This window comes from Carassius carassius, chromosome 14 (genome assembly GCF_963082965.1).
Source record: "Carassius carassius chromosome 14, fCarCar2.1, whole genome shotgun sequence".
In the NCBI taxonomy this organism is placed as follows: Eukaryota; Metazoa; Chordata; class Actinopteri; order Cypriniformes; family Cyprinidae; genus Carassius; species Carassius carassius.
In genome coordinates, this window is record NC_081768.1 from 20,498,005 (window position 1) to 20,520,080 (window position 22,076).

The 22,076-nt window shown below is 39.6% G+C and overlaps 1 protein-coding gene across 2 annotated transcripts in view; it reads left to right on the forward strand.

The window, feature by feature from the left end:
• The first annotated feature begins 5,597 nt into the window (after positions 1–5,597).
• The window catches only part of LOC132157293 (leucine zipper putative tumor suppressor 2 homolog), a 77,046-nt gene continuing 60,567 nt past the window's right edge, over positions 5,598–22,076 (forward strand). The window contains exon 1 of one of the 2 annotated variants that reach the window (XM_059566579.1): positions 5,598–5,907. The gene's annotated coding sequence lies outside the window, so the exon portion shown is untranslated. The remainder of the gene's footprint in view (positions 5,908–22,076) is intronic. The other variant, XM_059566576.1, reaches the window with a different exon arrangement.

Genomic DNA, 22,076 nt, shown 5'->3' on the forward strand with positions numbered 1-22,076 from the left:
CAATCAGATCTGATTACAAACTGTTCACATTTTGCATGTAGAGAATTACTTTTGCCTCTTTGTTTGCTCTTTTATCTGTAGGTGGAATGATAGTTTCTAAGAAAACGCCTGGTTTACAAAGTGGTAAGTGGTATAGTGTTCAGGCTATTGAATTTTTTTCCTTCCACATAAGTCCATAGTATCATGGGCAGAACAAGATGTAAATGATGCATTATAGGTTAATATGATAACATTTTGAGTCTGATCCAAAACTTCACTAGGCTAAGATACTCATGACACTTAAGATGCACATGACACTTATATTATTTGTCGCTGCCATTTTACTTAGACTCAAAGGTTCTGCTTTAGGATTTTATATTGTACATAGAGTGGCAACTCAAACATGTAAATTTAAAACAAGGACATCCTTAAAAATAATTTACCACAATTTAATGATGGTTGTACTTCTGATAGTCCACTTTAGACATTCTACAAACTATAAGTAACTTTTGCAACTATATGTCAACTAACTGTCATTGAAGCGATAATTCACCCAAAAATGAAAATTCTGTTTTTAATTACTCACTCACATGTCATTCCAAACCTGTAAGAGCTTCTTTCATCTTCAGAACGCAATATAAGATATTTTTGATGAAATCCGGGAGCTTTCTAACTCTGCAACTGAAACGTTCAAGGCCCAGAAAGGTAGTAAGGACATTGTTAAAATAGTCTATGTGACATCAGTGGTTCAACCTTAATTTTATTAAGCATAACACATGGAATAAACCCTGGACCAAATATTGTTTTAGTATTAATCACATGGCCGAGAGAGAGGTAAATGTGCACTAATAAAATGTATGAGTTTGATCTGAAAAGATATGGTAAATGTTTTGACCCTTTTAAAGGTTGATTTTAAGCTAATTTTAAAATTCCTATTTTTTACATTTCATATTCTGCCAATGCATCATTACATGCCTAGTTTTTTTTGCATTCTGCATAATATAATTTTATTTGACTATTTTATTTAAATTTTTGCAGTAAGAACCACAGACTTATTTTTAGATACTTTGCAACTCCAAAAGCTGTCTATCTTCATGCATCAAACTCTGAAACTGAGACTCGTTGAAAAGTTAAATGAAGCCGCAGGAAAAAAGGTAAACAGCTCATTATCTCTCGCTCTCCCTCTTTCTCTCTATCCATCTTTGTCTTGAATTTTGTACTGATGAAATTGGCTGGAGAAATAAGATGCCCCGGCTCTCATGTCCTATTTGGAACAGGTCCACAGATTACATTTACACTTTTTGTTACTTTCTAAGACAAAACGGATTGTAGAATAGTTTCTGAGAAGGAAAATTAGATAAAAACATATTTCCACCTGACAATATTAATGCCTCTATTAATAATGCAATATTAATATCTGCTGAGGAGTTTGTCCTGTGATGGCCAGACAGTGTTGTGTATGTAACATACATACTGAAAGGCTTGAAACTGATTTAGCTCAGTGGTAGAGCATTGTGTTAGTAGCACAAAAAGTTTGTGGGTTTGATTCCCAAGCAACATGTTCAGTAAAAAAATGTTAGCCTTAATGCACTATGAGTTGGTTTGGATAAAAGCCTCTGCTGAATGCATTAATGTAATTTAAATAATCTTTAATGTATGTATACAGTGGACAATTATCTCAAAGCATTTTGCAGCTGTATAATGTGTGTGACAGTTCTGGAGAGTCTACAGGGTATAATAATAATTCACACTGATGGTTGTCCTATTTCAACAGGCAAAAGGCAACTTCAGTTATTATAAATTAACTTCCCAGTATAAAAATAGTCTGAGTGCAAATAATGATTTCTTATGTTTACAGAAAAGTTCAGAATATATACTCTAATTGTGTTAAATTCTTATGTAAATTATTCTACAGTTTTTAATGTGTGAAATCACTGTTTGACTTTGTTACTCATATTTAGCAAACAAGTCTTAATAAAAGAACAATGGAACAATTAACAGAGCTTTAAACAAGCTGAAGAGAAAAATAGACGGTTATTGGCCTCGTTTTGTCCAGTTTTGGGGAGGTGATTATTGGACAAATAGATGAGCTGTGTATGAGAGGTTGTATACAGTACAAGGGTGTACAGTACATTTGAGAATGTTTATGCTGCAGTGCGCGCTGCTGATTTAACAGGTTTTGAATTATGCAAATGAATCCCTTCAGGCTTGCTACATTGCTCTAATGTCTAATTGAGCCCCATGACGTTTTAATTTAATGAACTCATATGAACTGAGAGCCTTTATTTTTGTTTATGGCAGCCCTGGCTCTACACCAAAGCTGCAGTTGCAGCTGCAGTTGTAACTAGTTTATATACTCTTATAATAAATATATATTTTAGATCATTTAAAAAATGCAACAAATTAACATATTTAAAATAGCTGAAAACTTTTTATAGGTTTGTGCAATTTATGTATGATCTATACAGTATGTCGCAAAATCTTGTTGAAAAAATACTTTTTTTTTTAAAGATCCTATACAGACTACTCATTAGATCTGCTGTGTTCTTTCAGTTTTGGTTATGGTTTGTTTAGCATTACTGCCTTCAGTCATGGTTTCTTAAACAATATTTCTGGCTTTGAGTCAGGTTATAAACAGTGAATGATGAGACATATTTGTTGTCCTGCTGAGACCCCCGGTAAGCCCCCCACAGCCTTTCTATATAGTGTACAAGTGTTGGGTGTAATTATTTATTAAGTAATTAGTTACTGTTGTAGTAAATTAAGGGGAAATGTATCTAAATAATTACAATTAATTATGATTAATTACAATCATTTTTATGAGCTGCCAGTATAACTGTAGCAGAATTAAATTGCCATCAACTAATATGTTCGACCAGCGAACATTTATCATAATTTCATATAAACTCTAAGAAAGGATATTTTCATGGCCACAGAAAATACTTTTATACAGTATTAATGCATCTGAGCATATAGCGAGGATCAAAATCGTAAGGGACATTGATTTTGAGAGTTGACATTGAGAGTTTGAGAGAGACATTGAGAGTTTTATTAACTAAACACTAACACAAACTAGTCAAACAAACAAACAAACAAACATACAATCACTCATATATGTGAATGAAGATATGCATTGCCTTGGCCTGGAATGAGCATCTGGATGCAGTCTCAGATGAAAGTCTTGATGGTTTGGAGATTTGGTGGTGTAGGAGTTGCGATCACATTCTTCCGGGTTTGAAGAATGATGAATTCCAAAGATGTCCTGACTCGATGGTGATTGGGAGTTTCTTCCCAGTGGAAAGTGAAAAAGATCTAAGAGAGACATCATCTGAGATCCTAGAATCTTTGGTGAATGGAAAGTCAAGGCTGAAGGCCTGGCACATGCTTAGAGGTATAAGAGAGTTCTAGCTCATCCTCCTCATCCTCTTAGTATCTAAAAAAAAACGCAGACTAAAGGAGGGTCACTGATGTGAGGCCTTTAAGTTCTGAGAAGGTTCACGCCTCTCAGGATGGGCTTGTCCAATGAGAAAGGCTGAAATTTCAAGCGGGAGCTTGGAAATAGGGGAGAGTTTTACGACCCTTTGTGTGAGGACATGGTAATTTGCATATGGAACTCGATTAGGTGTTGATGCACAAACTACTAAAGGTTCTTAGAACACTAATATGTTGCATAGGTATAAACGTATTACCGTAATTACCTTTCCCTAGAAAAAGTAAAGTATAAGGGATTACTCTTATGTATTTATTTTACTGTAATTTAATTATAGTTACTTCTTATGTAATTGAACTTGTAGACTGTAGAACTGTCACAAATCAGGTAAGTGTAAACAGGAAGGTTTATTAACAGGTATTGCAGATGGATTAACTTGTCGAAATTAATGCAGGTGAGGAATAACACAATGAAGGTTTCTGGTGTGCTTATCTGTGGGCTGATGGTGTGTCTGTTTTGCAGATTGCACCATATTTCATGTCTATTCTTGTATCATTAACTTGTCGAGGTTGATGTAGGATTTAGAAAGTAATTAGTAATAAGTAATTAAATACTATTTGGAGAGAGTTATTTGTACAGTAAGTTGTTGAAGATGTAATTAGTAACTAGTAATTAATTAACTTTTTAGAATAACTTACCCAACACTGCTGTAAATCATAAAGACATTTACATATAAAGTATATTTTTTATTAACAGACAGGGATGTGACATGCATACTCATCGAAGTATTTCTCTAATGATGTGCTGTCAGATGTGACCTTTTGGGAATATGTAAAGGATTGGGCAAATAATAAAACAAAAATTGTAATAAAAAAATCTATTTTTCCCCGAAAAGCCCAGAGTCACTGGACAAGAACATGTTGTACCTCCATGATATAACAAATACCACTCCTTTGCTCTTTGTGCCTCAACCTTTGTGCTTATTTAGTTCTTTAACTTAAACTGTACTGAGTCATATTTCAAAGACTCTTCCAGGCCAGAGGACTCTATAATAGACTGTTACAGAAATCAATAAACAATATGTGGGATTGTAAATATGGGTGGAGATGGTTATATTTCTCGATGAATGGGGAGGACAAGGGCTAGTTGTCACACTTTTTAGTGTTTCTCAGGTTGTATTTGTTTATGAAAACCAAGACACATACCTTAAAGGGATAGCTCATCCCAAAATGAAAATTCTGTTATTATTTACTTACCCACATGTCGTTCCAAATCTGTTGTTCCAAATCAGTTCTGTTGAACACAAAATAATATTTTTTATTTTTAGAATGTTGGTATAACCAAAGAGTTGACTTCCTTAGTATGGAAAAATACTTTAAGTCAGTGGCTACCAGCAACTGTTTTTGCTGGTTTTTGAATTTAGCAAAAAAAGGTGCAAATCTCTCAATGGGGCAGTAACCCTGAGGCACAAAAGCTAAAAGGTAGATCTTTGTACTTTGTTTACCCCTATATTAGTACCCTAAAGGTACATATTATTACTTTAAAATATTAGAACATAAAGTATACGTATTTTGAAAGGATCCCTGACAGTTCTGTACCTATTTTCTTTTTTATTGCTCCGGAAAAAAAAGACATTTATATATGTTTACAGGGCATAGGGGTATGTTGTCACAATTGAAACTATTTCAGATGTACATAGTAAAAAAATATGAAGCATAAAATAATTAATTAAACAGCAAATTGTAACAAAAATACTGTTACTATATTATAAAATAAATAATAGGCTAGGATTACTTATGTGACAACATCCCCAAAAAAGAAGGTAACATATTGCCTTATGTGAACTTAAAACCTTGTCAGAACCATATAGCTGTGGAGATTCAGCAATTCTGACAACTTACCCCGGTTTCCTCTCTAGGCACACATTTTCTTTTTATCATAACTCTTGTTTTTATTAATACGAAATGTTTGTAGTCCCCATATTATAACGTCAGCATTTAAACGCGTCAAATAAACAGACTCTGCAGTGCCTGTTTACTGTCGGTGAGACATTAATTACAATAGAGTTCAAGTGGCTTGCTGAACCTGAGCGTGTCGGCCGTCGCGAGCCCCTGCGCGTGGGCACTCTCCCACAGCCGGGCTGCTTGTCGCTCCAGATCAGGGGGGCTCTCTGTGGCCAGCGGCGGTCCAGCGCGGAGCCGGAGCGGGGGGCAGAGACACTCTACTCAGGGATTCAAGGCAGTTTGCAGCAGTCCCTTACAGAAATATGGACGCAGAGTGCGCGTATTAACCTTCAGCAAAGGGAGTTTGTCCTAGTTTAGAGAGAGAGAGAGAGAGAGAGAGAGAGAGAGAGAGAGAGAGAGAGAGAGAGAGAGAAGGCGGCTCAGATCTGCGTGAACTTCACCAGTCTTTGGAAGCAGTGAAAATACCAGGACGCTTTCTTCAGACGCGTTGATTCTTTATGGACGATAGCTCAAGCGCTCTTCACGCAGTCAACGGTGAGTGACTGAACCCTGCTTGAAAACTGGTGCGAGTTAAGCACACAGCGTTACAGATGTTTCATGTGTATTTTTTATGTTTTGTTTATCGAAAGTCGTTTTAACATGCTTACAATAAGCTATTTTTGTTATTGTAGTATTTATTTATTATTATTTAGTAATTAATCGTACAGTATAGTGACAGTATGCGTATTTATGACCTCACTACTAACTATTCACTAGACGCTGGTACTTTTTCATTAGATAAGTTAAAATTGACTAGAATTTTCATTAATCAGTACTCAATAGTAGCCAATTTGTTCCTTTACTAATAGGCACAATCCAACAAGAGACTGTTGCATTAATGGTGACAAATTACAGTTTTTGTATTAGAATTGTATTTTTGTCACTAGACCTTTCCCAGTTTTAAAATGATACCAGTATGAGAGATACAAGTAACTTTCATTGTTTACCAGTAACATTTTGTTAGCATCAGTTGTTACTATTAAATAGTATCTCAGTATGTTTAAAATGTGTTAAAAAATCATACTAGTAAGATTAAGTTACATTTTATTATTTAAATTTCCTGGCCTCATGTGTAAAATGTTGCGTTTCATCAACATTTGTATTAGTAACACTGTAATTTGTCTTCTTACTTATTTTTTGAATATAAATTTCATCTTAGTTTGCTTTCGTTTGTGCTTATGTACATTGTTTTTGCTGTTATTTTGGCTATAGTACTTTATCTTACAAAGGTCATAATTTTGTTGAATGTAGGCAGACACCAATTTATCCCAGCAACAGTAATTATGGCATCCCAGTGTCTTTTTTAATTACAGCACATGGAGCGTCCCTCCTGGAGACACATCTTTGTATTCATTCTCGGTGTGTATTTAACACATTCTCACAAATCCCCATGATTCATTCTCAGTAGATTCAGATCTCACCTTTGACTAGTTTTATGTACTCGGTAATAATTGTGACTTGTTTATTGCCTTTAATGATGTTATCTGAGAATTAATACGGTCTCTGTGTGTGTGTGTGTGTGTGTGTGTGCTCTTGTTTTTGTGACATATCAGGACAAAACTCTGTATAATGACATGGGTTTGACACAGGTATTATACAAGGAGAGGGTGACTTATGAGGACATAACCCATGTCCCCATTTTTCAAATCGCTTATAAACCATACAGAATGAGTTTTTTTTTTGAGAAATTAAAATTGCACAAAGTTTCCTGTGAGGGTTAGGGTTAGGTGTAGGGTTGGTGAAGGCCGATAGAATATACAGTTTGTACAGTATAAAATGTGTGTGTGTGTGTGTGTGTGATTCACAAAACAGTTTGCTTTCAAAGGTTTTGTTGGGGTTAAGTGTCTTCATCTGTCACATTTAACATCTCAACCGACACCCCTCCCCCCAAAATTAAGTCTATTTACGGTACTAGATTTACATTCAAATACTGGAGTTATTTGGAAATTTCTTTTATTCTCAGTTAGATTTGATTCTCAGTGATATTCTGGTTATGTTTTGTGTGATTCACCCATTTACTGTAATGTTACTTCAGTACTACAGCCTTCTTCTGCCAGCTGTTGTTGTTTAAAACAGCATTTGTTTTATGCGCTATATGACAAGAGTTATGGTACGTGATGTGCTAATTTAGGACAGTGTTTTAGTGACTGTCAAATCATAAATTAGTTAAATATTCCATATTGCCTTTCATATTGCATTGGAACAACTTAAAAGTAAAGAAAAAATGCATTAAACACCCAGTCATTTTAATGTTATGATTCAAGTGTCTGTCATGCTGAAGGAAACTGCAGTGCTTAAATACAATAAAAAAAAATATTTTCCTCCTCCTCTTTAAAAGAATCAGGCTTAATTTTGACCAGTTTACCTGTCGTGTTCAAAATAGTTCTGTTTCATCTATCAACGCAGATTAAGATCTAATGAACTGAAAACACAAAGTCCCTTATCACCAGAGTCTAGGAACCCACTTGTGGTTCCCATCAGTAGAAGATGAAATATTACACTAGATTTGATTCTGCTGTTATAAGACATTCTTCACACTGTCAAAAACAGCCCTCTCTGGAATTTCATTCTTATTATGAGACATGTTTAGCAGTATGTTTATTTGTATTTTTGAGGGCTTTAAAAGCTACAGTATGTGAAACAGGATATGCAGCATTCATGCACCACTGTTACTTGTACTTGTAGCCAACTTTAAAATTGGGAGGATCCAATGGCCATGTACTGACACTGCTTTCTGGCACTGCACATTGACCGCCATACCCAGCTGCTTTCAGACATCCCATTGGAAGTATTTAGGATAGAAGTACTGTAGGTGGATGAAAGTGATATTTAATATTTTATATATACTCTCTGTGCCTTGTGTTTGTATGAAAATGCATGCTGGTTGTTTCAATCAGTCTCTACACTGGAAACCGTTTATTGATTGTGTTTATCCTCTTACAATTGACATACTGCATAACAGTATGAATGAGAATTGACGAATTATCCTGGCAGCTGTATTTAATTTCAAGGCCTTGAATCTTTGAAGTATAGAACATATAGCTTTGGGAGTCAGTTTAAAAGTTATTTTTGAACAGTTTCCAAAGAGAAAGATGAAATGTATAAACATAAATTATTAATATTTGAGATGTCCTTAATCCCTCAGCAACAATTTTTTTTCCTCCCAAGAGAAAACAGTTTTGCACGCTGTACATTGCTGGACTTGCATTGCACCCACTTTTATAATTTCACAAGTGCAGGCCGTTTAATATCAACAGACTGCTTTTATGAGTCCAGCCGAAGGGAATCACTCACATGAGCTGTCAGTGTGTTTATAGAGTTAAGAGAAGCAAGTCAATGTGCTGGAAGGCTGGTCACACTGTGAAAGCCCAGCTGTTGCTAACAGTTTGTGGGAAATAGGAATCAGAGGTAAGCGCTCAATGACCACTAGGTCATGTGACATACATTCCATGTACTGTAGCTCATATAACTTTTAACCAACTGCAGTGACAGCCTTGCTAAACCAGGCATGTGAAGTTCTTTAGTGTTTAATTGATGGATATAGAGACTGATAAAATGAACAAAGCATCTGTTTCAGAATTGATGAATTTGGCATCTGCTGCATGAATGAAGATAGAGTTTGTAATTCCATAGGGTGTTGGATGGCTTTTGGCAGGCGTTGCGTTGCAACCTGCCTGCCATTTTTGTCTTGATTGGAAGTGCACATCAGTATACCGACAGTCTAGGGCACCAAATTTATGAGGTTATCTCTGATATGGTTAGTGTGGGAAAAATTCAGCGCAGACACAGAGAATACCGTAAATCTTTGATTTAGTTGCTGGAGTGGCTCTAACGTAGCCATTTATTAAATTCACCAAGACTTTGCTGTCTGAATTTTAAAAGAATAATGGCATTTTTACGTGACTGGAGTCCTGACAGTAGATCTAGCGCTCTTGAGGCTGATTTGCTGTGATATGCATATGTGCGTATTTATGGCTCTGTGTGTGTATGGAAGCAGTTGATCTGTATCATGTTGGGGGAAAAGCCATCCATTAATATCCCTGAGAGAAAATCAATGTGCGCCACACTGTTTTCTTGTTTTTGTCTTTCACTTTCTGCTAATATATCACATGGAATAAGTTTCTTGACGGATTTACAAATTGGAACAGAACAATCTGCATCTCTCGGCTCGATTACAGGCCTCTCTGTGGCTGTCAGTTGGACCCCTCAATCTCAATCACAAAGCACAGGGTAATTTTAGTTCAGGAAGAATTGCACAGAATAAATGAATCAAAGGCAGTGCTTGAATGTTGTGATAATGAGAACTGTGAGGAGCCATTATTCTGCTAAATCTATATAGTCAAGGTGTCAGTGTAATGCTTACAGCTGTGATGTTGAGGACAAGCAAACCCAAGCCTCCCGACTGACCTCAGAGAGTGAAGTCAGCAAAGTGATAGTGATAGGCTGTAAGCTCCTCCCACAAAAATGCCCATCCACTTCCACTTGAGAAGTCGTGGCCTAGTGATTAGAGAGTTTGACTCCTAACCCTAGGGTTGTGGGTTCGAGTCTAGAGCCGGCAACACCATGGCTGAGGTGCTCTTGAGCAAGGCACTGAACACCCAACTGCTCCCCGGGCGCTGCAGCATAAATGGCTGCCCACTGCTCTGAGTGTGTGTTCACGGTTTATGTGTGTCCACTGCTTTGTGTGTGTGCACACTTTGGATGGGTTAAATGCAGAGAACAAATTCTGAGTATGGGTCACCATACTTGGCTGAATGTCACGTAACTTTCACTTTTCTGTGGAGGTCTTTGGAGCAGCAAGACGTGATTTCCAGTGATATGTACTATGAGGTGTGTTGCATACTTTGGCAATTTGCATTATGAGGTTGTAGGGTCTCTTTTTATGTGAAATATAATGAATAAATTTATCAATAAAATCCATTTTTGCACAGCAAAAGTGACACAGAAGCTGCATCTGAAGCAGCATTTTAATTTATGTATTTAGATGTATTTACCTTGAAAATACATTGAAATAATTACAAAAATTGCAATGCAATAATGTGATTAATGTTTTTTTAAATAATATTTAAAAATTTGATGCAATTTTAGAGCCAAGAATGATCCAATAATCAGAAGCTTTTGTGGAAGATAAATAGTACTAATTGTACTTTAAATAATTGTAGTAATAATTGTGCTTTTTGTGTTTCAACTGTTTGAAATTTAATGTCTACATATACATATAAGCTATAAAGAGGCTTATTTACAAAAAAAAAGAATATACAAAAAAGGACGAGTCTCATTCATATGCACTTTTTGTGCATAAAATCTATCTGTGCATGAAATGTATTAATTTGTTCATGCATTCTATGAAATTTTCACAAACAAATCATGAGAAACAAACAACTGTCACACTAAAATGTATTAAAAGTGAACAACAAGATAAAAATATATAGGAACAAATGAAACCAGAAAACTCACACACTGTGAAGATGAACATAAGATGGTTTATACATGTTTTATGCAAATTACTAACCTTAGGCACTTGGTCGCTCATTTAAAATAATCCAGATTCATTAACTTTAGAACGAGTTAAGAACAAATTCATGTGCATGTGCATTTGTTCTGAATTATGCAAAAAAAAAAAAATTGTGCCTTTACATTATTAGTGAATGAGACCTAATTAACGGCTGTTATTAATGAACAAGACAAATTAATGGCTGTAATTTAATTACCAACATTAAAAATTTTCCCAGTTATCAAAGAATACTATTTTGGCCTCTGATATACAGTATTGTGAGGAAAGCGTACTCTGAACTAGCTTCACGTCTTGTGCTTGGCCTGCTTTCTATTAGCCAGGAATCTGCCCTGTCAAAGGGCTCTGCAAATCTGCACACCCCCACACTGAGAATGAAACATTATGAAAACACTGTCCTTTTTGTACGTCCCTTGATTTATGATCTTTGGCTTGCGAGAGTAAAGCACGCTGCACTTTCTCTCCATCTCTGTCTCCAAGCTGATGCAACGCAGGGGTCCTCGGCTCACAACTGTTTCCACTGCACAGTGCGTCCCATGGTGATGTGAGTTATGATAAGAGACAAGCCGCTCGCTTCTGCCTGAGGCTTACTCTGACACTCACCTCTTTCTGCTGTGCTGCTGGCCTGGTCCAGTGCATCTCCCACTGACTACAAACAAGCAAACCGTGCAACATGCCACAGTTTCCTGCTTTACTGCTGCTGACCTTGCCTGCATTTTAACCTCTGATCTGTAATTACATGTGTAAACATTAGTTCAAGAGCAGACGATGGTAAAGGAATGCCAAGTTTGCAGTCTGCTTTAGGAGAATCAGATTTATGCTTGGAGTCACTGAAGCTGTTTAACCAGTATGTCATCACCATTTATACAGAGCGGCCCTTTAATGCCTCAGTTGTATGTGTGTGGTCAACACCCATATCCAGTCTACAGACTTCACACAAGACCAATCCAACAGGGAAGGAATATAATTGTCAGCATTTTAGTTCTCATTTGTAGTCACAATTGATCAACAGTTGTCACATTAAATTTATGTTAGTCACATGTATTTTGTAGATAGTTTTTCTGTCTCTGTAGTACTACTGCTTAGTTCAGAGTTCATTAACAAAACTGTAGTAAAACTGATTTGATGGATGAATCAGTAATGTGACGCAAATTTTTGTGTTCTCTATACTATTCTCTCTTTAATGTGTTTAAAAATAAATTAAAAGTGATTTCAGTATGTGGTCCTAGATTGAAACGTTTTTATGTGAACATATTGTTAAACATAATTTAAACAAATAAATGAATTAATAAATATAGAAGAAATTAGGTTCAAATTTAATTCTATATTTATTTGTTAATTGATTTGTTTTTGAACTCCTTCATATAGATCAGAGGCTCTTTATTTTTCTTAAATAGAAAAAGAAGTATTAAAGCCATTTTTTAGCCATTATCATAAATTGTTTTGAAAATAGTATAAAAAATAATTCAATTAAAGGCTCTGGTCACAATTTAGTTCGGGGACCAAGTCTCACTAGTGGCCTTTCCCCTTTATAAACTCCTAATTTATTAATAGTTAGATAGTTGTTAAGTTTAGGTTTGGGATAAGATCAAGGAATCTAAAATATGGTCATGCAGAATAAGGAATTAATATGTGCTTTATAAGTATAAACAGCCAATATACTAGTAATTTGCATGCTAATAAGAAACTAGTTAATAGTGAGAACCTCTCTTGAATCTAAAGTGTTACCAAGCTCTTTTTCATAAAAACCCATGTGCAAATTGGCTCTTCAGAACATAAAGTTCACATAAAGTTCATGAGATTCCGTAAAGAAGAAATGCCATGTAGATAGCAATTCAATTATAGAGCTGATGAAATCCTATATTGACGTCCCCTCTGAAGGTTTTAACTGGCTATGTAAAATAATCCAGAAATCAATCTTTAGTGGAATTTGTCGCTTGTGTAATTGATGGCTGCATGAGAACCTCTGGTTAAAAGATTGCAGATCTATAGTTTGAAATTCTGTGTCTCCATCTTTGACGCAGCGGGCTGCATAAACCAGAGGCCTTATGCTCAGTCCAGTCATGCTGAACCATGACGGCAGACTTCCAGGCATGTCTACAGAGCCGTGTAGGCTTTGATTGCCCTGTCTCGTGAAGGGATTACCATCCACACAGCCTAGCACAGCAATCTAAACTGTTCTCGTTTTGTGTCCTTGATCACCCCCATCCCACATGCAGGCCATCAGTCAGACTTATTAGCCGCCTAGAATATAGAGATCTGAGTCTGGAAGTTGCAGCTTTGTAGTGCACCATGTTCACACTTAATCTCCAAAAGCCTGGAGTGACTGCAGCAAGGTTGTTGACCCCTCTCAATGGCCTTGTTAACCTCTCTGCTATTCCCATGTTGAGAGGCATCTGTGAAGGTAATGGGATGAGGTCAGAGTGTCAAGAAATGGTCCAGAAGACACAATATTATTTCAGTGCTGTCCATTATGACAGTAAGCGGGTAAAGCATCCATAACAAGCCAGTATTCCTGGAATGTGTTGACCAATGGAGCAAGCAATTGGCAGGATGGCATTGTTTAAGAGCAGATCTGAATGCCGAGAGCCCATTAAATGAAGTACACATTTTTCTGACATTCCATTGGCTTGCACTGAGGCATTGTGTTGAGAAATAAAGAATTATCTGGGAAGTACTAAACTGCCACACAAACAAAGCCTGGATCCCCACATCTTGATTTGCTCGTTCTTCCATTTTTAAGTGGAATTAGACTATATGAGATCCTGCAGGCTGACACATGAATCTGGGTGGAGCTGTACATTTACATTAGCATGTATCATACTCTGCAATTGCTATCACTTTATAAATCCATATATGCATGCTAATCCACTGTTGCTCAACTACTAGCTAAACTCATTTTCAGTAATGAATTTATTGGTCAAACTGATTAATTGGCCAAAATTTGGCTTTTTATAATGGCTTGGCCGGTTAACAGAAGCATTAGCTCTAATCCCCTTATCTATATTTCTCCTATGCCCTAAATTATTTCCTTATCTAGTTTTCTTATAAACCCGACATTGACACTATGAATATTGAATATTGGTGAGTAGATGCCGACAAAACTTTCATTTTTGTGCTTGTGTTTCTGTGCTTGCAATAGATTGCTGCAATAAAACAAAGAAATTAGTTAGAGCTTTTCTAACTGCCAGTTTCATTTTTCCAAAGTGAATGGAATTTTCTGAGTGAGTTATTGTTTAAATGCCTGAAATAAGGTCTGTGGTTAACACAAGCTCCAAAAAATTATGTTCAGCATGTTAAAAAAAATCATGTTAAACAGGAAAACGTCTCAGGTTACGAATGTAACCATGGTTCCCTGAGAGGGAACGAGACACTGCATCCTCTGAGGGGACACTATGGGGAACGCCTCGTCGTGACCCGTGTCTGAAGCATACTTTGAAAAACGGCAACGTGTTGGCCGGCGACAGCCTCTGACCTCACTACCAGCGAGACTATAAATACGCGCACGTAGGACCCGTCACTTATCTTCTTCGTGAAGCTTGCGTCCGAAGCATGGCAGGGAGCTAGAGGACGCAGTGTCTCGTTCCCTCTCAGGGAACCATGGTTACATTCGTAACCTGAGACGTTCCCTGTCAAGGGAACTTCGAACTGCGTCCTCTGAGGGGACACTATGGGGAACAGTATACCCACGCCGCCATGCTGAGGGGAGTGCAGGCCAGAATCATGGCAAACACTAAGTACCAACTCTACCATTTCACCGGGAGTCGCCCCTGGGACGGTTCGACGGCTGTCTATGACATTATCCCTTATGGCCAAAGGCCTAAGCTACATACCCAACTTACCTGTAGGGCCTTGGCCCGGGGTAGAGCTGAAAGCTTGGAATCACAAAAGATTCCTTTAAAGGGATACGGTTAAGAACCTAGCACTTTCTTCTACCAAGTCTTGCCTGTCACACAGGGGCTACTGCTAGCTTTCGCAAAAAACTTGCTGAAAGAGCTGTCCCAACTGTACTCTAGTAGCAATGCCCTGTTCTAGATAGGTATCAGAGGATACCTGGGTGGAGTGGCGCCCAAGATGAACAGGGCTTTAACCGACTCAAGAAAGGGCACGAAGCAGCCGAGCGAAGCCCTCACCATATAGGATTTTAGAAAGAACGCAGAGTACTACTGGCGAACTTACCACAGTGTGGATTTCAGAAAGTGTGCAAATACTTCACGTGCACACTTACCATAACATGGATTTACAAATACTGTTCTAAGGAGGGCTCTCGTGGCAGCTCGTAGATGGAATGGCCCGGGAGGAGAGCAATTGGAGGAAGGAATGTACAGATGAAGCCTCGGCCACGTCTGTACCCTGGTGTCCAGACCCAATGGAGCTGGATGAGTCAGAGGAAGCCAGAGGGGATAGTGCGATGCTCTCTCGAGCCGCAAAACCGATCCACCCAAGTCTGGCCAACTTCTCCAACTCAATTTCAACACCTTGGTGCGAAGGCGCCATTCCCCGAGCCTCAGCCCCTGCCTCAGCAGGATGTCTGCTCTCACAGTGTGTCTCAAAAACAGTATGTAGTACTGGAGTGCTCTGTTGAAAAAAACGAGAATTCAGTCTCATATGAGAGGAGGGCTCCGAGCTCAGAGTAGCACGCTCATAGGCGACCCTTTTCCTTTAGAAAAGGGGAGCGCTGCTAAACTGCCACTATATGTGGGAGTTCACCTACAGAGAGGCCTAAAGAGGCCTACTACCTTTTACCAGACAACCACCTTAAGTGGAAACTGAAAGTAATCTGGAACTCAACTCCAGGGAGGCCTGGTGAGGCCTACTACCTGACGACCACAAAACATGGGAGCTCACTTACAGAGAGGCCTGGAGGGGCCTACTACCTTAAAACCCATGCTATTTAGTGGAAACGCACAGTATGTGGGAGCTAAACCTCCAGGGAGGCCTGGTGAGGCCTACTACCTGATAACCACAATATGTGGGAGTTCACCTACAGAGAGGCCTACTACCTGTTACCAGATAACCACCTTAAGTGGAAACTGAAAGTAATTTGGAACTAGTACTAGTACTAGTACACAGTACGTCCACACAACCCCTCATGTTGAGGGAAGTGATGCTTGAGGTGTATAACAAATACAAACTGGTTGAATGAAGCCCATGGAACCCAGGGTTAATCATCTTAAGAAAGGGAACGAAGCCGAGCGCGTAACCCCTACCGTACAGGATTTCAGAAAGTGCGCAAAATCTTGCTTGCACACTTACCACTTAGGTGGATTTCAGAAAGTGCGCAGAGTCTTGCGTGCACACTTACCACTTACGTGGATTTCAGACAGTGCGCAAAGTGTTCACGTGCACACTGACCACCATGTGGTTTTGAGAAAGTACACAGGCTTAGCGTGTGTACAGAAAGGTTCCTAAGCATCGCAGAGGCGCTGAATCGCACGGGAGAGGCAGGCTTCAACCCTCAAGCGAGGGGAGCATCACCCGAGGCAATACATACAGAAGACTTCCGTAACTACCACCTCCCCGGATGCGCCAAGCGGCCAGGTGGCCCCTCAGGGTGACCTGGCCGGACATTCATGAAATTCCCTGCAGTGCTGTGCCAGTTCTGATGGCCAGCCAGGCTCCTCGGGAGGGGGTGTGTGATGAACAACCGCAGAGCGTTTGCCTCCCACACGCGGGTCTCACTCCGCGGTGGGTGTCACGCCCCGGGGGGCAAAACCCACGCGGCACGGCCGCCTGCCGAAAGCCTGTGATCTTGGCCACCTAATACCAGAGCACGAGGCCGGAACTGAGCACTGTAAAGGAAACTCACAGAGTTTGTTAGTAGACATATAACCACCAGCAACATAACACCCATAAGCAGATAAAGAAAGGGTTACATACTCACCCACCCTCCTGTACTGGAGTCCCGCTTACGGGGCGCCCCCTTTTGGTCCGGACCGTCAGTAAGGTGGTAACTATGAATATAGGACCAACCAGAAACATCATAGGTCCAGGATAGGAGACTGTTATGTGAGAAACTTTCCACCTAACCTCGATCAGGTGGAGAGCTGGTGGCTACAGGGGGAATTAGGCAGGGGAGAATAAGAACAGAAGTTAAAAACATTCAAAGGAAGTGAGTAACTCCTAGGTATCGCTCCGATCCGGACGAGGACGCTGCCTCGTCTGAATCACATCCCTCAGACCCTGCTTACCTCTTCGTGACCCGCGATTCCGAGCCGCGACACTAGCCTTCTGTGCCCGTCTTCGATCCTCAGATCGAGATGGGCCAGACCTCTTTGTTGTTCGGGCTCGGACCTGGACCTTCATGGAATGAAGGATTTAAAGGCAGCTGAGCCCTTGCCTCCCTGAACTTTTCGACCACCATCTCGACAGAGGTACTGAAAAGCTCAGAAGGCAAAACTGGAGCATCGAGAAGAAACCCCCCCCCGATGACTGCCAGGTTCACCCACAGATGTCTCTCCGTTACCACCATGGCCACCATAGACCTACCCATGGTGGAGGCGGCCTGCTTGGTAGCCCGGAGAGAGAGGTCTGTGATGTGGCGCAGCTCGGCTACCAGGTCAGCTGAAAGGCCCTCGCCTGTATCCAGGTCCTTCAGCAGGTCAGCCTGGTAAGCCTGAAGCACTGCCATTGTATGCAACGAAGCCACAGCCTGACCTGCTGCTGCGTATGATTTACCATTTAAGCGGGATGAATCCTGAAGGGGCTTAGATGGCAAAGAGGGAGATTTAAGAGAGGATGTTTCCCCCACAGAGAGATAGCTAGCCAGCGTCTCTTCTACAGGGGGCATCCTCTCATAGCCGTTTTCGTGCATGCCCTCGATATTAGCGTATACTGAAACCGATGGATGCGAGAGGAAAATGGCCTCTTCCATTCCTTTTCGACTTCCGCATGTAAGTCAGGCAAGAATGGAAGGCTCACCTGGGCTGGAGGGCTATGGTCAGACAAATAACGCTCATCGAGGCGACCTCGCGACATTACCTTTCTGCCACGCTTCCATGGCAAATCTAATTTTGCCGTGGCGCGATCCATAACCTCTAACAGCTCCCCATACGCAGGGCTGGAGGATTGAGAAGGCTCAGCCTCAGCTTCTTCGCCACTCTCAGACATCTCCTGCTCTTTCTGGGTAGTACCCAGCAGAGCACTAACTTCAGTATCAGAAAGGGTTAATGACAACACTTCTTCCTCCTGAAGTTCACTCTCGTTTGCCGCCGAAGAGTGTGAAAGGAAAAATCCCTCTCTACACTCCTCAGCGAGATCCACCTGTGATCCCCACGAACTCATTCTCCTCCGTGCCTCGGCAACGGTGGGACCTGAGCCACAGGGACCAGATGGCTGTCCCTCTTTCCTCGAAAAGAGAGACAAACGAGCTCTATCACAGAAAAACGCTCGCAGTGCACGCAGATTGCCCCCTCAAGGACATCGCGCGCGTGCTCTTCGCCCAAACAAGAGACGCAAAGACTGTGTGTGTCATCAGGTGTCAAATAACGCTGACATGGATGCACACATTGTTTAAACGCCTTGCTAGTAGGTGCCATGATAACAATGATAGATCGCTCTTACCGTTTTGGTCGTTTCTCAGATGCACGCTTCAAACAAAACAGTCAATGAAGACTAAGAAGATAAGTGACGGGTCATACGGGCGCGTATTTATAGTCGCGCTGGTAGTGATGTCAGAGGCTGTCGCCGGCCAACACGTTGGCCGTTTTTCAAAGTATGAGTGTTCCCCTCAGAGGACGCAGTTCGAAGTTCCCTTGACAGGGAACTCATATAGTTATTATTCAGCTTTTACAGTCTCTTTGTGTTTATACTCATTCTCTTGCAAACTATTATAACTCAGACTTTCCACCTCGTAGATTTTATATAAAGATTGATAAAGTTGTCAGAAGCTTAGTGATAGAAGTCATGCTGAAGTCTTGTTCTTTAGCTTTTTTGCTTCTGTGGTTTGCATGTACGCTTTAAAATTCTTAATATTATATGTTAATTTGTGAATATTATCATGATGAAAATATGAATAAAATATTTTGTTGGTCATTGTCAAACTTATTTTCGGCATTTCTCAAAAAGTCAATGGAAGGGTCCTATTGGCCTTTTATCAAGGAAACCAGGTGGTGCTAACTTAAAGTTTGGCATATGGCTTGGTAACTTCCAAATTTAATTCTTTGAACTCTTAAATTCTATAAATAGCACATTCAGGAAAATGTGGTTCATAGGATACATTTTCCAGAGGTAAAGTTTCCTGAAAAGTTAAGTTCAAATCAAATAAACTTTAAAAGACATCACCATATGTGACCCTGGACCACAAGACCAGCCTTAAATCAATGGGGTATATTTGTAGCAATAGCCAAAATACATTGTATGGGTCAAAATTATAGATTTTTCTTTTATGACAAAAATCATTAGGATATTAAGTAAATATCATGTTCCATGAAGATATTTAATACATTTCCTACTATAAATATGTATCAAAACTTAATTTTTGATTAGTAATATGCATTGCTAAGGACTTTGTTTAGACAACTTTAAAGGCAATTTTCTCAATATTTAGATTTTTTGCACCCTCAGATTCCAGATTTTCTCGGCCAATTATTGTCCTATCCTAACAAACCATACATCAATGCAAAACCTATTTATTCAGCTTTCAGATAATTAAACTATTATTATAAAAAATAAAATGGACCCTTATGACTGGTTTTGTGGTCCAGGGTCACATATAAAGGATTTATGTGTATGTGCATTTGTGAAAGTTTGCACTTAGTGTAATTGTGGGAAGTGGGGTTACTGTGAGCTCCAGTGGATAGAGTTTAGTGAATGACTCTGCCAGATCGCCTGTGGTGTTGTTCCCTCTTCAGCCCACTCCATCAGCTGACTCTCCTCCACTCTCCCTCTCTCTCATGTCTTTTCCAATTCCAAAATGAAAAGAAAATAGGGGTGTACCATAAATTGCCTGTATGAATGTTACCGCTGTGCAGATTATTCACATTTTACCATAATTGCAGACAGTTGGAAAATGAAGAGAAATAGTTGTTTTCTCTGTCTCTGTGGTGTAGTGTCCACCCTCTGGCTCTCTCTCCTCCACCCCTTTTCTGGAGCCAGTAGATGAAGAACAGTCTCTTTGGCTGCTGTTGTTTGCCTGTGAGATCTGGGGTTCAGTTCAAGCCCCACAGTAATTTTATCACCCCTCTCCTCAACAACCCAAACACAAACCTCTACTCCCAACCCATAACTCTGATTTATGTCATTACATCCACCTTGTCCGAAAACTTCCCTGACATTTCCAGGACCCGGTTTTTCAAAAGGTTTAATCTGGATAAAATTGATCCGGATTTAGTAATCCTTTTTTTGCGATCCGTGATCACGTAATCCATCTTACTTTTGGAGCCAGTTTTTTAAAGCAACATCGGATTGGATCAATCTGATCCGGATAGGAACTTTTTAGGATCACCAAATCTGGGTAACCAGTGCTGGATAACCAGTGCTCAAACAGGATAGGAAATCACAATGTAGAACTACAGGTCCTTCTCAAAAAATTTGCATATTATGATAAAGTTCATTATTTTCCATAATGTAATGATAAAAATTAAACTTTCATATATTTTAGATTCATTGCACACCAACTGATATATTTCAGGTCTTTTATTGTTTTAATACTGATGATTTTGGCATACAGCTCATGAAAACCCAAAATTCTTATCTCAAAAAATTAGCATATCATGAAAAGGTTCTCTAAACGAGCTATTAACCTAATCATCTGAATCAACTAATTAACTCTAAACACCTGCAAAAGATTCCTGAGGCTTTTAAAAACTCCCAGCCTGGTTCATTACTCAAAACCGCAATCATGGGTAAGACTGCCGACCTGACTGCTGTCCAGAAGGCCATCATTGACACCCTCAAGCGAGAGGGTAAGACACAGAAAGAAATTTCTGAACGAATAGGCTGTTCCCAGAGTGCTGTATCAAGGCACCTCAGTGGGAAGTCTGTGGGAAGGAAAAAGTGTGGCAAAAAATGCTGCACAACGAGAAGAGGTGACCGGACCCTGAGGAAGATTGTGGAGAAGGACCGATTCCAGACCTTGGGGGACCTGCGGAAGCAGTGGACTGAGTCTGGAGTAGAAACATCCAGAGCCACCGTGCACAGGCGTGTGCAGGAAATGGGCTACAGAGAAGCAGCACTGGACTGTTGCTCAGTGGTCAAAAGTACTTTTTTCGGATGAAAGCAAATTTTGCATGTCATTCGGAAATCAAGGTGCCAGAGTCTGGAGGAAGACTGGGGAGAAGGAAATGCCAAAATGCCTGAAGTCCAGTGTCAAGTACCCACAGTCAGTGATGGTCTTTGGTGCCATGTCAGCTGCTGGTGTTGGTCCACTGTGTTTTATCAAGGGCAGGGTCAATGCAGCTGGTTATCAGGAGATTTTGGAGCACTTCATGCTTCCATCTGCTGAAAAACTTTATGGAGATGAAGATTTCGTTTTTCAGCACGACCTGGCACCTGCTCACAGTGCCAAAACCACTGGTAAATGGTTTACTGACCATGGTATTACTGTGCTCAATTGGCCTGCCAACTCTCCTGACCTGAACCCCATAGAGAATCTGTGGGATATTGTGAAGAGAAAGTTGAGAGACGCAAGACCCAACACTCTGGATGAGCTTAAGGCCGCTATCGAAGCATCCTGGGCCTCCATAACACCTCAGCAGTGCCACAGGCTGATTGCCTCCATGCCACGCCGCATTGAAGCAGTCATTTCTGCAAAAGGATTCCCGACCAAGTATTGAGTGCATAACTGAACATAATTATTTGAAGGTTGACTTTTTTGTATTAAAAACACTTTTCTTTTATTGGTCGGATGAAATATGCTAATTTTTTGAGATAGGAATTTTGGGTTTTCATGAGCTGTATGTATCATCAGTATTAAAACAATAAAAGACCTTAAATATTTCAGTTGGTGTGCAATGAATCTAAAATATATGAAAGTTTAATTTTTATCATTACATTATGGAAAATAATGAACTTTATCACAATATGCTAATTTTTGAGAAGGACCTGTATAGATATGTAAAGAGCAACAAGTAGAATAGCCAGTCTGGGGTCAATATAAGTTTATTTTTATTTGAAATTAAAACCCACACATTTAAAAAAAATGTATTTTTAT